This window comes from Plecotus auritus (assembly GCF_963455305.1).
Source record: "Plecotus auritus genome assembly, chromosome: 6".
In the NCBI taxonomy this organism is placed as follows: Eukaryota; Metazoa; Chordata; class Mammalia; order Chiroptera; family Vespertilionidae; genus Plecotus; species Plecotus auritus.
The window spans coordinates 25,500,985-25,515,027 of NC_137773.1; the positions used below are offsets into that span (position 1 = coordinate 25,500,985).

Here is a 14,043-nt window from a genome sequence, read left to right on the forward strand (position 1 = left end):
GAATGCTCTGGTGCCCTGGAGATCTCTCAAGCTGTGGCCACAGCAGGCAGAATGAAGCTGCCTCTGCATTCCCATCTGTAGCAGGCCTAATCAAGGCAACATGAAAGAGACTAGGTTGTTTGTTTGTTTGTTTGTTTGTTTGTTTGTTTGTTTGTTTTAACCATGTGTCCAACCAAATTGGCCCTGGCTCTGGATGAACACTTATTGCAAATTGCTATTTTAGGACCAAGCTGACAGGTGACACTTCTCACCTGCAACTTCCCCCAAAACCTCCTCCAGCAGTCCCGCAGCTATTCATTCTAGTCTGCGGCTGTGCTACCAAAATCCAAACCAGTGTGTGGCAAAAACAACAACACTTTATGCCTCTGAAAGAAAAACCCATTTCATTCATCAGTCAGTTGGACAAGATTGCTTCCGAGCCAGAGGCCTGAGCTGCTGGTTTCATGATGCTGAACGCTCTGAGGAGCACCGCTGCTTCTTCTCAAAGACTGCGGTAACTTCAGGCACTTGTGACAAAGACTAGGTGAATTATGAGACAATTTCCTGCTGGCTTGCAGAGTGATTAACACAAGTGGCCTTGAATGATAGCATATGTTATAAAGAGATGGAGCCATTCAGTTATAAGAGATGTATCAATCAAGGGAAAGAAAATCCAAATTAAAGTTTGATGAGCAACTGGATATTAATTGGTACTAACTCTGCTTTTTATGTCACTTTGATGGGGAGTGGATCATAAACATGGGAAGCGATACTAATAATGTATATTCACTTCGATACAACTATATGGCGCCGTTTATTAAAGAAACCGATATTGAGAATGAGTTGTGAGTCCCCTGATGTGCACTTTTCCATTGCGTATCTTCCCCAGCTCTCGCCATGCAGGCTCTCAGCCACAGCCCGCGGGGTGCACTGCCCTTGGTTAGACACGTGAGAGTCATTCCCGAGTTTTTTCTTTATGCACCCATTCTAAATTATAGTGGAAATAAGTCTTACAACAAACTAGGGCTTTATATTTTATCCAGAGGTGTGTATTTTTTTTTTAACAAGTGGCATGCTCTTTTCTGAATTTAGACAGCAAGCTCACGGAGAGGAATGTCATTTCAATGTAATTAAGTAGATATGAAATAGACATGGTAATGTAGACCTGTTTAGCCAACACACTTATGTCAAATACAACCCACATGTTTTATCTCAAATGTAAAAGCAATTTTTTTTCCAATTACAAAAAATGCAGATGTGACACATGATCACTAGTAAAAGAAAAACAGAAAAACTGTCTTTTAAAAATTAAAATGGGAGCATACTGGATAGTTTCATAATGTCCCTTTCTCCTTCAGCAATCAATTTGGACAATTTTTACACTTCTCACCTGAATACATAGCTGAGTTCTGCCTTTTCTTCACTGGGCAAGTTACTTAATCTCTCTGTGATTCAGTTTTTCATCTGTAAAACAGGGATAATAATATGCACTTTAAGGATTATTGTAAACATAAATGAGACATTTTTAAAGACATTCTCTAAAACTATTATTTGTCACTTAGCACTATGCCTCACATGTTCAAAAAGTTAGCTGTTTTTATTATGACAATATCATTTATAATGGGTGGGGTCTGTTCAGCTGTATTGCCAAACTATAAAGTATTAACTCAATCTACTAATGCTGATCTTTCAGGTTGATACCAACATTTCTCATTAATACCCGATATCATTAGCTTGGGATAAATCTTCAGAAGCCAGCATGGCTAAGGAAACATCTAAGAAATACAGCCTCCTGCCCTGACAGTGTGGCTCAGTTGGCTGGGCATCACCCCATGTACCGAAAGGTTGCTGGTTTGATTCCTGGTCAGGGCACATACCTGGGTTTCGGGCTCAATCCCCAGTGGGAGGGTGGTGCAGGAGGCAACAGGAGGCAGCGAATCGATGTTTTACTTTTGATGTTTCTCTCCTTCCCTCCCTCTCCCTTTCTCTCTAAAAATCAATTTTTTAAAATATATTTTTTACTGATTTCAGAGAGGAAGGGAGAGGGAGAGAGAGAGACAGAAACATCAATGATGAGAGAGAACCACTGATTGGCTTCCTCCTGCACTCCCCTCCTACTGGGGATCGAGCCCGCAACCCAGGCATATGCCCTGACTGGAATCAAACCCCTGACCCTTCAGTCCACAGGCTGATGCTCTGTCCACTGAGCCAAGCCGGCCAGGGCTAAAAATCAAATTTTTAAAAAAACTTCAAGAAATACATGTTCCCTTTCCTGCAATGGTTGACATTACTTAGAATTTTAGCACAGCCATGTGGGAGATATAAAATACATCATTTCATATGAGGGACTTACTTCTGTATTATAAGCTTATTCTACTAATTTTGTTGATTTATTTTTAAAGCAGCCACAATTTGCCTTTGGTTGGGTGAAGTGTGGCCCAGCTTAGAGCCAGGCTAAACTTTTCTTGAGACCCTTGGAAAAAATACAAGAGGGTATTTTGTTGACATTTGGTCAGTTTTGCCTATTCTGGGCATCAGAACCAGGCAAATACAGATGTGCATTTAATTTTTTTCACAGGAGAAAATCTAACTATTAATTAGGCTAAAGTTCTTAAGGGAATCATCTCACTGGGCCATTTGCCTCTGAACCTATATTTTTTAATTGTTTGCCCATTCATTTGAACAGATTGTTTAAAGGGGATGTGTATTAATCAATAGCAAGCGGGGAACTTAAAAAAAAAAAAAGAACTGGAACAAGGATCTCACTGTATGCATACTAACTTAGAGGAAAGCCCCACAGGTAATGAAAGCAAAAAGAGGAAGGGAGTAGAATGCAGAGACAAGAGGAATCCTTGCGTTTTGGATTTGTCTGATTAAAAGGCCGTTTGTGGTAATATTTTGTAAATATGTCCATACAATAAATAGTTACTACTTGTGTTAAATGGGGGTGGGGGGGGATGGAAGGTCTGTATGGAAAACCAGAGAAACAGACCACAGAACAGACACCTTGTGAAGGAAGGCCCTTAGCAAACAAAAAACACGTGTTGTATTGTATTAAAAGAAGTTTCCTTTTATTGCCATCGATGGACTCCGAAGTCATCATTTCCCCTTAAAAGTAAATGGCCTATTTTCAAAATAGGCAGAGTCCCTGCTCCTTATATCTGCTCTTAATTCAAGAAATATATCTAACTGTAGTCTAACAAGAGTCAGTTTCAGAAGAAATTAATGAGGAACATCCATTAATTATTTATGCTCTGAAACAGCAGGTCTGCTAATGTTTCTGCTAATCACCAAAGCTAAACAGATGTATCTTCATAAAGACAACCTTGAAGAACAGAGTGAGTATATAAGAGGCACAAATAGAAAAAAAATATGTATAGGTCCAGTGATGACAGGGAACAGTAACAGTGGGTGGATCACTGGCCCCAAGACAATACTTGTTTAAACTGCAAGGCATAGTAAAATTGTCAGAGCAAGTTCTGTTCACATTTTCTAATACTTAAGAGTTATATTAAGCAATAATTGTGGAAGTTGAATGTACAAAGGCTAAGACTAATGTTAGAAAACAAAAAGAATGAGATGGCTAATCTTTAAAAGAGCATTTAGAAAGCTGCCTGATTTTCATAAGCATTCTAAATTTGTTATTGGTTTGAGAGAGGTGGGGGGGGAGAGAGATCTCAATTTGTTGTTCCACTTATTTATACATTTATTGGTTGATTCTTGTATGTGCCGTGATCTGAGATCAAACCCACAACCTTGGCATATCAGGGCGATGCTCTAACCAACTGAGCAACCCAGCCAGGGCTCCATAATCATTCTAAACTCAGCTTCTTTCCTGAAAGTTAAGTGAGTGGTAAGGTTGTAAATTTTGAAATCATCATATACAAATTTGAAATGATTCAAACTTTCATTTTTGCCTCATACAAATTTGGTCAGCATAAACTCTGTTGGTTCTTTTGAGTTGCAAGGATTGTGTGAAAACAGCCCCCTGCAGTTCTGTGACCTGTTATACAGGGTAGCAGTTAAAGTGGGGCCATGCCCAAGAGCTGGACCATCTGGATTTAAATCCTGGCTCTTCCACTTACTAACTTTGTAACATGAGCAAATTAACCTCAGAACCCCAATTTCCTCACTGGCAAAACGAGATACTAAGAGGACCCATCTTAAAAGGTTATAAGTGAGCTCTTAGGACAACAGGAAATATATGCTCAGTTTTTGTGAGTTATATTATTTCGAAGACAGCTTTGTTTTGGTCTATTTGTGAGTACGACAGTGCTGGGTATTTTACATAGAATTCACGTTCTGTGCAGCCCTGGCTTTGGGGACAGAATGACAGTGACAGGCTCCATCTCACCTTCTAGCTCATATTCTCACTCATGATATTTCTCCTGAGCCTTTGAAGAGAACACAATTCCCTTCATGTTCCAAGGAAGGTTTACAGGACGGTTGCATCAACGTATTGGCTCAAGTGGGAGCTGTTGGAGGCTGGGTTGCTAACCTCATCCTTTCCCAGTGCACTCTCCTGACTCACACTGGGGTCTGAGAAGCAGATCCTTTCAAAGGCTTGAAGCACTCAGACCTTGTATCCAAAGAGTCACAAGGGAGGACTCATCTTTGGGAAAGTCACCAATGCCCAGTCTGCTGAATTACGTGTTATCAATTACCTGGAGGGATCCTGGGAAGCACTTCTCATGCTGCATGCCAGAACCACCTGGGGAAATTTTTAAAAAATTATTTATATAATAATGTTCATATACTGTGTGCGTACGTATGTGCATGTGTCTGTGTGTATACTTGATCCCCTCTATAGGACTACTGAATTAGAATCTTCATAGCTGAGACTTAGTAACCTGTATTTTTAAAAAAATTGATTTTTAGGGAGAGAGGAAGCGGGAGAGAGAGAAACATCAATGTGAGAGGGAAACATTGGTTGGCTGCCTCCCGGATGCCCCCACACACACTAGAAATAGAGCCTGAAACCCAGGCATGTGCCCTGGCCAGGAATGGAACCAGCAACCTTTTGGTGCATGGGACAACGCCCAACCAACAGAGCCACACAGGCCAGGGCAGTAACCAGTATTTTTTAAAGTTTCCTAGGAACCTCTTGGTGTTCAGTTAGATTTTGGAGCTACTATTCAAAGGCAGGGATTCTCAACACCCTGTGACATGTCTCACATCATGTCCTAGATTTAAAGAGTGTCAACATTTATGTAAGATCCGTTGTCATAAGTTAGGGTGGACTTGAGGTTATCCCCTATAATGAAGTCACTCTCCCTCACTCTAATGCTTCCTCGCATGGAGAGAAGAGGGAGTTATAATGCTGGCGCATAAACCGGCATCCTGTCTAATCTCTGCAGGAGTCTGGAGTGAGTGAGTGCCAACTGATGGACCGTTGGCACATGTTGTTGAAATATTGCTTTACTTATGAGAAAATAATCGGGTGGGAAGGGGCTATTTTCAGTAGCTAGTACAATGCACTCATGAGATATGCATTACTTACCATAGTCTGCAGCAGACCAAAGGCATGTTCCCCTATGGGCCAGAAGGACCATCTTATCTTTGAAGCAGGAGCCTCTCACTGGCATGAATCCACTCGCACTCCACCATCCAGCTCTCTTCAGTGCCTCTGTAGGTTTTCCTCTATGCCTGCTCACCTGGGATGGCTTCAGCCAAGGACTCATAAGAGATGGAAGAGGAAATAGATATGAGACAACACAAGAACAATAGATTCCTTTAGTATCTCCATCCTACCTGCGGTCCACCGCCCCTGCAATACTCCTTTTGCATCAGTGATCCCTGGACCAGTTGTTATAGTGTGAAATTAAAATAGAAATACCACAAAGGGAGGAGAACCTACTACCTAAAATCAAGCTCTCAAAAGGGGGCGAAATAGGCAGGGGCTGAGCAAGGCGTCCATGCCATTAGCTGCACCAACAAAATCAAACCCAACATGCAGCCAAAGCTTTCTGGGTCACTTCCATGTTTTATTAAACAACACACAGCCTGTCAGGCCATGTAACTGGCGCTGCTTTCTGTACAGAGACCAAGTGAATTCAATGAGCCACTCTGGCGTGTGGCAACCTCATACTTATGTCTTTCTACCCACACTGGTCACGTTTCTATGTCCCTCTGCACACACTTCTAACCCGAAACACATGCTTATGTGCTATGTGATCTGTAAAAACACATGAACTCTCACAGAGCAGAATGCAATTAATCTGAAGGAGAATCACAAACACTTAATAAACAAAAACACTAAAAAAGGTGAGATAGGTTGCTGATTACCAAACTAGTTATGTGTTTTGTACCACATCACAGCACACATTTTCTAATTTGCTTATGAAGGTATTCAAATGACAATTTCTAGAATACTCTTATTTAACTGATCTGCACCAACTTCTGCTTAGGCATTTTTACTTTAGGACAGATACTATTATCACCTTTAAAAAGCAACCTCTTTTCCCAGCTGCTCTGGCTCAGTGATTGAGTGTCAACCTATGAACCAAGAGGTCATGGTTCTATTCCAGGTCAAGGTACATGCCCAGGTTATAAGCTCAATCCCCAGTGTGAGGTATGCAAGAAGCAGCCGATCAATAATTCTCTCTTGAAGGAGGAGAAGGTGAGAAGATGGCAGACGACCCCAATGCTGTGGATAGGAATGTGGAGATCTGGAAGATCAAGAAGCTGATTAAGAGCTTGGAGGCAGCCCCCAGGGACAGTGGAAGAGGGAGAGACAGAGAGAAACATCGATGTGAGAGAAACACATCGATTGGTTGACTCCTGCACAAGCCCCGACCAGGGCCCAGACCAGGGAGGAGCTTGCAACCAAGCAATGGCACAAGCATGGTATCATTGATCATTCCTCCCAAAGACAAGATTTCATGTGTGGCAAAAATGTTAGCAGATGAGTTTGGAACTGCGTCTAACATTAAGTCACGAGTAAACCGCCTTTCAGTCCTGGGAGAGATTACATCTCTACAACAAAGACTCAAACTTTATAACCAAGTACCTCCAAATGGCCTGGTTGTGTACTGTGGTACAATTGTAACAGAAGAAGGAAAGGAAAAGAAAGTCAACATTGACTTTGAACCTTTCAAACCAATTAATAATACATCATTGTATCTGTGTAACAACCAATTCCATACAGAGGCTCTTACAGCACTACTTTCAGATGACAGCCAATTTGGCTTCATTGTAATGGATGGTAATGGTGCACTTTTTGGCACACTCCAAGGAAACACGAGAGAAGTCCTGCACAAATCCACTGTGGATCTCCCAAAGAAACATGGTAGAGGAGGTCAGTCAGCCTTGCGTTTTGCCCATTTAGGAATGGAAAAGCGACATAACTACGTTCGGAAAGTAGCTGAGACTGCTGAGCAGCTGTTTATTTCTGGAGACAAAGTGAATGTGGCTGGTCTCATTTTAGCTGGATCTGCTGACTTTAAAACTGAACTAAGTCAATCTGATATGTTTGATCAGAGTTTGCAATCAAAAGTTTTAAAATTAGTTGATATATCCTATGGTGGTGAAAATGGATTCAACCAAACTACTATCTACTGAAGTCCTCTCCAACATAAAATTCATTCAAGAGAAGAAATTCATAGGATGATACTTTGATGAAATCAGCCAGGACACGGGCAAGTACTGTTTTGGAGTTGAAGATACACTAAAGGCTGTAGAAATTCTAATAGTCTATGAAAATCTGGATATGAGATACATCCTTCATTGCCAAGGCACAGAAGAGGAGAAAATTCTCTATATAACTCCAGAACAAGCGAAGGGTAAATCTCATTTCCCAGACAAAGAGACAGAACAAGAACATGAACTAATTGAGAGCATGCCCTTGCTGGAGTGGTTTGCTAATAACCATAAAAAATTTGGAGCTACATTGGAAGTTGTCACAGTTAAGTCACAAGAAGGATCCCAATGTGTGAAAGGAATTGGAGGTATCTGGCGGTACTGAGTAGATCTCCAGGGAATGGAATACCAAGGAAAAGACCACAACTTTTTACCTTAATGACCACTAGGAGGTCGACATGGTTCCGGCAAAATGTGCCTCACCCTCCAGCATCCAACCCAAGGAGCATACCCGTGGTGGAATCCAAGCAGATCCCTGCCTTACAATTGGAACATTTCCAGAACTTAATCCATGAGCACTGGATACTGAAAGAAAACGGAAACAAAACCAGACCCAACCCTACACTTTGGTTTGTCATGGTGTCATCGCAGCAGCAGCCTACAACTAAGTTCCTAAATGCCACTTTGGACTAATTTAAACAAGAATCCCAGTTTTTACTTTTACTTGATGGTGAAATTAGTTGCTCTTTTATTTTATGGAAAAAAAATGATTTTTTTAACCTTCATACATAGAAGCAAAAATACTTTCACTGCTGTAAACCTTCAAAAGTTAATAGGAATAAGATCATAATGAATTGTTTCTTATTTTGATTGGAAAAAAATAAGTTGCTGCATTTCAGCGATGCATCTACATGGCATTCTCAGCTTAGACTGCATAAGAAGAAATATATGTGGTGAAATGTTGGGGAAAAAATAATCCTCTCTCATCATTGATGATTCTGTATCTCTCTCCCTTTCTCTCTGAAATAAATAAAAAATACATTTTTTAAAAAAGCAACCTCTATAATTGTACCCATTACTAAAATATCCGTAGAATGAATGGCAATAACAATTAAACCAGCTAGTGGGAGAAGGGAAGAAAATTAAATGGCTGTTCCAGAACCTCTGTTCTTCCCTGTGTTGCCAGCCTCTTATTGCTCAGAAGGAGGAGATGATTCTTATTAAAAACCTGAGCTTAGTAGCCGTATTAGGTAATGCAAAATGAACTCATATGGGGCGAAATGGCAAGGATGTCTCCTCTATGTTTATAATTTAATATCCCCCTGAAACGAACCAGCAGATGACACTCATGTTTCTGATGCAATGCAGTACAAACGTTCTTCAAAAATCTGTAAGTTGATTTTTGTTATTACTACCAATGCATAGACTGACTAGAGTAAGTGATCTTTTCCTACCAAAGCCCCAAACTCCCATGTAATCTGTGACCCCAGGTTTGTTGCCTGAAAAAAGCAGTGTGTTGGTTATAAGATGGGCTCATATTTTTTCCCCCTGTAAGTGCTTCCCTTTTGGGTTACAGTATAGTTAGAATGGAGTCCACAGGTATAGTCATGACAGTGGAAAAAACCCGTTCACCAAATGTTCCAGGTCCAGCCCAGATAAAGCCATTTTCAAAAATTTCACATCTGCTACCTCAGTTTGATTTTTTTTTTTAATTTGAAATGCAATTTCGCCTCTGGCTTCTGGGTAGTCACATTAAGTTAATTACTCCAACAGTAAGAAAGAATAAGGCAGAAAACAAAGAAGAATTAAGCATAGTGCCCCTGGCCATTCCTGAGGGAGTCATGTGGTCACAGCCTCCTTCCTTTGGAAAGGGAAATCCTTTGCTACCGGGAATTGGTTTTAAAAAAAGAAAAGTCTTGCAGTTTTATGCATAGAGAGATGAAGTGTCAAATCTATATATATAAAAGCCTAAGTGACCAGTCGACCGGTCACTATGACGATGCACTGACCACGAGGGGGCAGATGCTCAACGCAGGAGCTGCCCTGTGGTGGTCAGTGCACTCCCATGGCCAACCTCCTATGGTCCCTCCCCCTGGCCCCGATTGCCGGCTAGGCCTAGGGGTCCCACCTGTGAATGAATTCATGCACCAGGCCTCTAGTAGATATATAAAAACAGTCTCAAAGAAGGAAGTTTCCCTCTGGTCAGTGGGGTGAGCTATAAGTGAGGAGGGGGAAGCGAGCACAGGAAAGATTCCATCCTTTCCGGACAAAACGTGTGTCTATTTTTGAGTGTTTCAAACTTTTTTATCTTCCAGAATGTTTAATAAATCACTAAATTTGCTTAAATGGTTATAATAGAACCGACAAAAAAAAAAAAAAAGAAATCCTTAATAGTTTTAAGAGCATGATTCTTTTCCCAGCATGTATCTTTGAATAATTTTATAAAGATGGAGAAAATTACAGCTTGCTTTTAACTACTTTTTCTGCTTTTTTATCTAGAAACATAAAATCCATGCACACTTTATGTAGTTACTTCACATACATGTTACTAATAATATATCTACTTAATAGCTAATTCTAGTATCCCCCCAATAGATCCTGTATGCAAAATAGTTTCAATTTTACTATTATGTTTCCCAATGGCCACATGCTAAAGCACAATTCACTGACCAGTATATAAACCAGTATATAAAAGTACACTGGGGAGAAACCAAGATGGCTGCATAGGTAAATACCTAAACTGCTGCCTCGCACAATATCAAAACTACAACTAAAAGACAAAACGGACACCATCCAGAACCACAGGAAAGCTGGCTGAGTGGAAATTCTACAACTAGAAGAAAAGAGGAAAGCACATTGAGACTCAGAGGAGCTGCAAAAGGCTGAGGTACAGAGACTCGCACATGGAGAGGACGGGCGGCTTTGTGCACGGGCAGCTAAGTGCGCGGCTGGCTTTCTAAAGTGGGAGGGAGAAGGAAGCTCCCGACTGCACTGAACTCCAGTCCTGGGCGAGACGCTGGGAAACCAGACTCATTCAGGGGGAATCTGGACTGTCAGGAAAAGAGAAAGCACACTGAGACTCGGGAGCTGCAGAAGGCAGAGGTCTTGAGGTGCACGCGCGCAGAGAGGACTGACTGCTGAATGCACGGGAGGCTGAGTGAGTGACTGGCTTTCTAAAGCGGGAGGTAGACAAAAGCTCCCGACTGCGCTGAATTCCAGTTCTGGGCAAGTTTCTGGGAACCGCGACCCATTCAGGGAGCAATTGGACTGTCTGGCAGCGGGCGAAACTCAAGGGTGGCTTTCTCTCAGAGGTGCTTGCAGTGATTACCGAGGGACACTGAGACCCAGGGGCCTTATATGGTAGGGCTGACAGGAAACCAAGGCTGTCTGCTCCGCCCTGAAACTCCGCCCCATCCAAGTTGAACACAGAGGCTTTTGCAATTTTGCGAGTCTTGTCTCATAAGAGTGTCTCCAGCACAGAAGTTCTCACAGCGTAGACACAGCTGATCCTCACAGCCAACTGGCCTGGAGGTCAATTTCTCCCAGTGATACCAACAACAATCAAGACTTAACTACAACAAGGCTGAGCACACAGTCTACAAAGGGGTGCACCAAGAGTGTCCACCTCAGGTAACTGGGGAGGCTGAGCCACAGTGCCCTAGAGGACACCTACCACACAAAGCTACTCTACCAACTCAGGGAAGCAACCAAAATGCAGAGACAAAGAAACAGATCACAAATGGAAGAAATGGAGGAAAACAAATGACTGGATATAGAATTCAAAACAACAGTTATAAGGTTTTTCAAGAATTTCCTAGAAAAGGCTGACAAATTTAGCGAGACCCTCGAGGATATGAAAAAGGACCAACTAGAAATTAAACATACACTAACTGAAATAAAAAATATTATACAGAGACCTAACAGCAGACTAGAGGATCGCAAGAATCAAGTCAAAGAGTTGAAACACAAAGAAGCAAAAAACACTCAGCTGGAAAAGCAAAAAGAAAAAAGAACCCAAAAATTTGAAGATAGTGTAAGGAGCCTCTGGGACAACCTCAAGCGTACCAACATCAGAATTATGGGGGTGCTAGAAGAAGAGAGAGAGCAAGATACTGAAAACCTATTTGAAGAAATAATGACCGAAACTTCCCCCACCTGGTGAAAGAAATAGACTTACAAGTCCAGGAAGCCCACAGAACCCCAAACAAAAGGAATCCAAAGAGGACCACACCAAGACACATCATAATTAAAATGCCAAGGGCAAAAGACAAAGAGAATCTTGAAAGCCGCAAGAGAAAAACAGTTAGTTACCTACAAGAGAGCATCCATATGACTATCAGAATATTTCTCAACAGAAACTATGCAGGCCAGACAGGAGTGGCAAGAAATATTCAAAGTGATGAATAGCAAGAACCTACAACCAAGATTACTCTACCCAGCAAAGCTATCATTCAGAAGTGAAGATCAGATAAAGAGCTTCACAGATAAGAAAAAGCTAAAGGAGTTCATCACCACCAAACCAGTATTATATGAAATGCTGAAAGGTATTCTTTAAGAAGAGGAAGAAGAAAAAGGTAAAGATAAAAATTATGAACAAAAAATACATGTCTATCAACAAGTGAATCTAAAAATCAAGTGAATAAAAAATCTGATGAACAGAATAAACTGGTGAATATTATAGAATCAGGGGCATAGAAAGGGAATGGACTGACAATTCTCAGGGGGAAAGGGGTGTGGGGGGTATGGGAAGAGACTGGACAAAAATTGTACACCTATGGATGAGAACAGTGTGGGGGGGGAGGTAAGGGCAGAGGGTGGCGTGGGAACCGGGTGGAGGGGAATTATGGGGGGAAAAAAGAGGAACAATTGTAATAATCTGAACAATAAAGATTTATTAAATTTAAAAAAATAAAAAAATAAAAGTGTACAGAATTGTTAAGGCAAAAAAAAATCTTTTACATACTCAGAGTTTCACACTACAGGATATATCAGACTAGAGCAGATTAGATGACAAACAGAACAGCCAGAGAGGGTGATTCTGAAATATGTCTGTTAAGTAAAATCCCAGGTCAAAGGGCTTGAGATTTGGGGAAATATTTATGCTTTTCTGTAGCATACTACATAAGTATGTAAAAAATACTTATGTTCTTTGTGGGAGACTGGTAAGAGACCCCCTTCAACCATCTGCAGTGGTGACTTGTGACTGGACTCACTTCATGGCTAGATGTAATATATACATTTTCAATTGCTAAGGGTTAGAAAAATGTCTGTACCTAGAGTCTAGTTGTCTTCTATCTAGTTGATTAAAAGTGCAAACTCAGGTATGAAGTATTCCTTCTCTTTTCTCAGACATTGCTAAACACATTTAAGCAGTTCCACAAGATTTAATAGTCCATGTAGAAAATTCCATTGTAGGTAAGAATAATTCCATTCAGACAATTCGATGATGATTAGATGGTCTGCTAACAGTGGATTACATTTCACAAAGTATTTTCAGAAACATTAACTCACATAATGCTTATTGAAATCCTGTGAACATTAAATGGGCACTAATATTATAATACTCATTTATAGGAGTAAACTGAGCATTCAAAAGACTAATTAACCCCAGCTCACATAGGTAGCTGGAATTGGGACGTGAACACAGTATCAAGCATTGATTAAAGGACTTGCTTGAAGTCAGATATAAGGGGACTTCAAATATTGGCTTTGATTTGAGACTATAAACTGTGCCTCAGTTCCCCCTTGTACAAAAAGGGAAAAATCTTAGGATACCTCAGAGAGCTGTTGAAAGGACTAAATAAGAATGTTTGAAAACATGCAGCACAGTGGATCACATAAAGAGCATTGGAATGGGAGACAATGTTATTTTGACTATGTGGCTGGGGAATGGCCCAGTTGCGGGAGATGAGCTACCTGCATCAGACCTGTGCGACCTCAGTTCTGCTAGCCATACCTCTTTCAGACTGGGAATATGCACATTAAAAGTACTACACAGCCCTGGCTGGTGTAGCTCAGTTGGTTAGAGCATCATCCCATGTACCGAAGGGTTGCAGGTTAGATCCCGTTCAGTGCACACACACACACAGGTTGTGGGTTTGATCTCTGGGTGGGGCAGAAGGCAACCAATTGATGTTTCTCTCTCACATCTATGTTTCTTTCTCCCTCACCCTTCCTCTCTCTCTAAAATCATTAAAAATATATATATATATTATATTTATATATATATTAAATATATATATATATATATATATATATATATATATATATATATATATCCTGTCCAGTTCGCGTGGCTCAGTGGTTGAGCCTCGACCTTGGAACCAGGAGGTCACAGTTCAATTCCCTGTCAGGGTACATGCCCGGGTTGTGGGCTTGATCCCCAGTGGGGGACGTGCAAGAGGCAGCCGATCAATGATTCTCTCTCATCATTAATGTTTCTCTCTCTCTTCCTTCCTCTCTGAAATCAATAAAAAATATTTTTAA

At 41.0% G+C, this 14,043-nt stretch overlaps 1 pseudogene across 1 annotated transcript; it reads left to right on the forward strand.

Moving 5' to 3' along the window:
- Window positions 1-6,606: 6,606 nt before the first annotated feature.
- LOC308250675 (eukaryotic peptide chain release factor subunit 1-like) lies at window positions 6,607-7,996 on the forward strand (annotated as a pseudogene). Its single transcript has 2 exons — window positions 6,607-6,697; window positions 6,791-7,996. The product of its transcript is annotated as a eukaryotic peptide chain release factor subunit 1-like (transcript).
- Window positions 7,997-14,043: the final 6,047 nt, after the last annotated feature.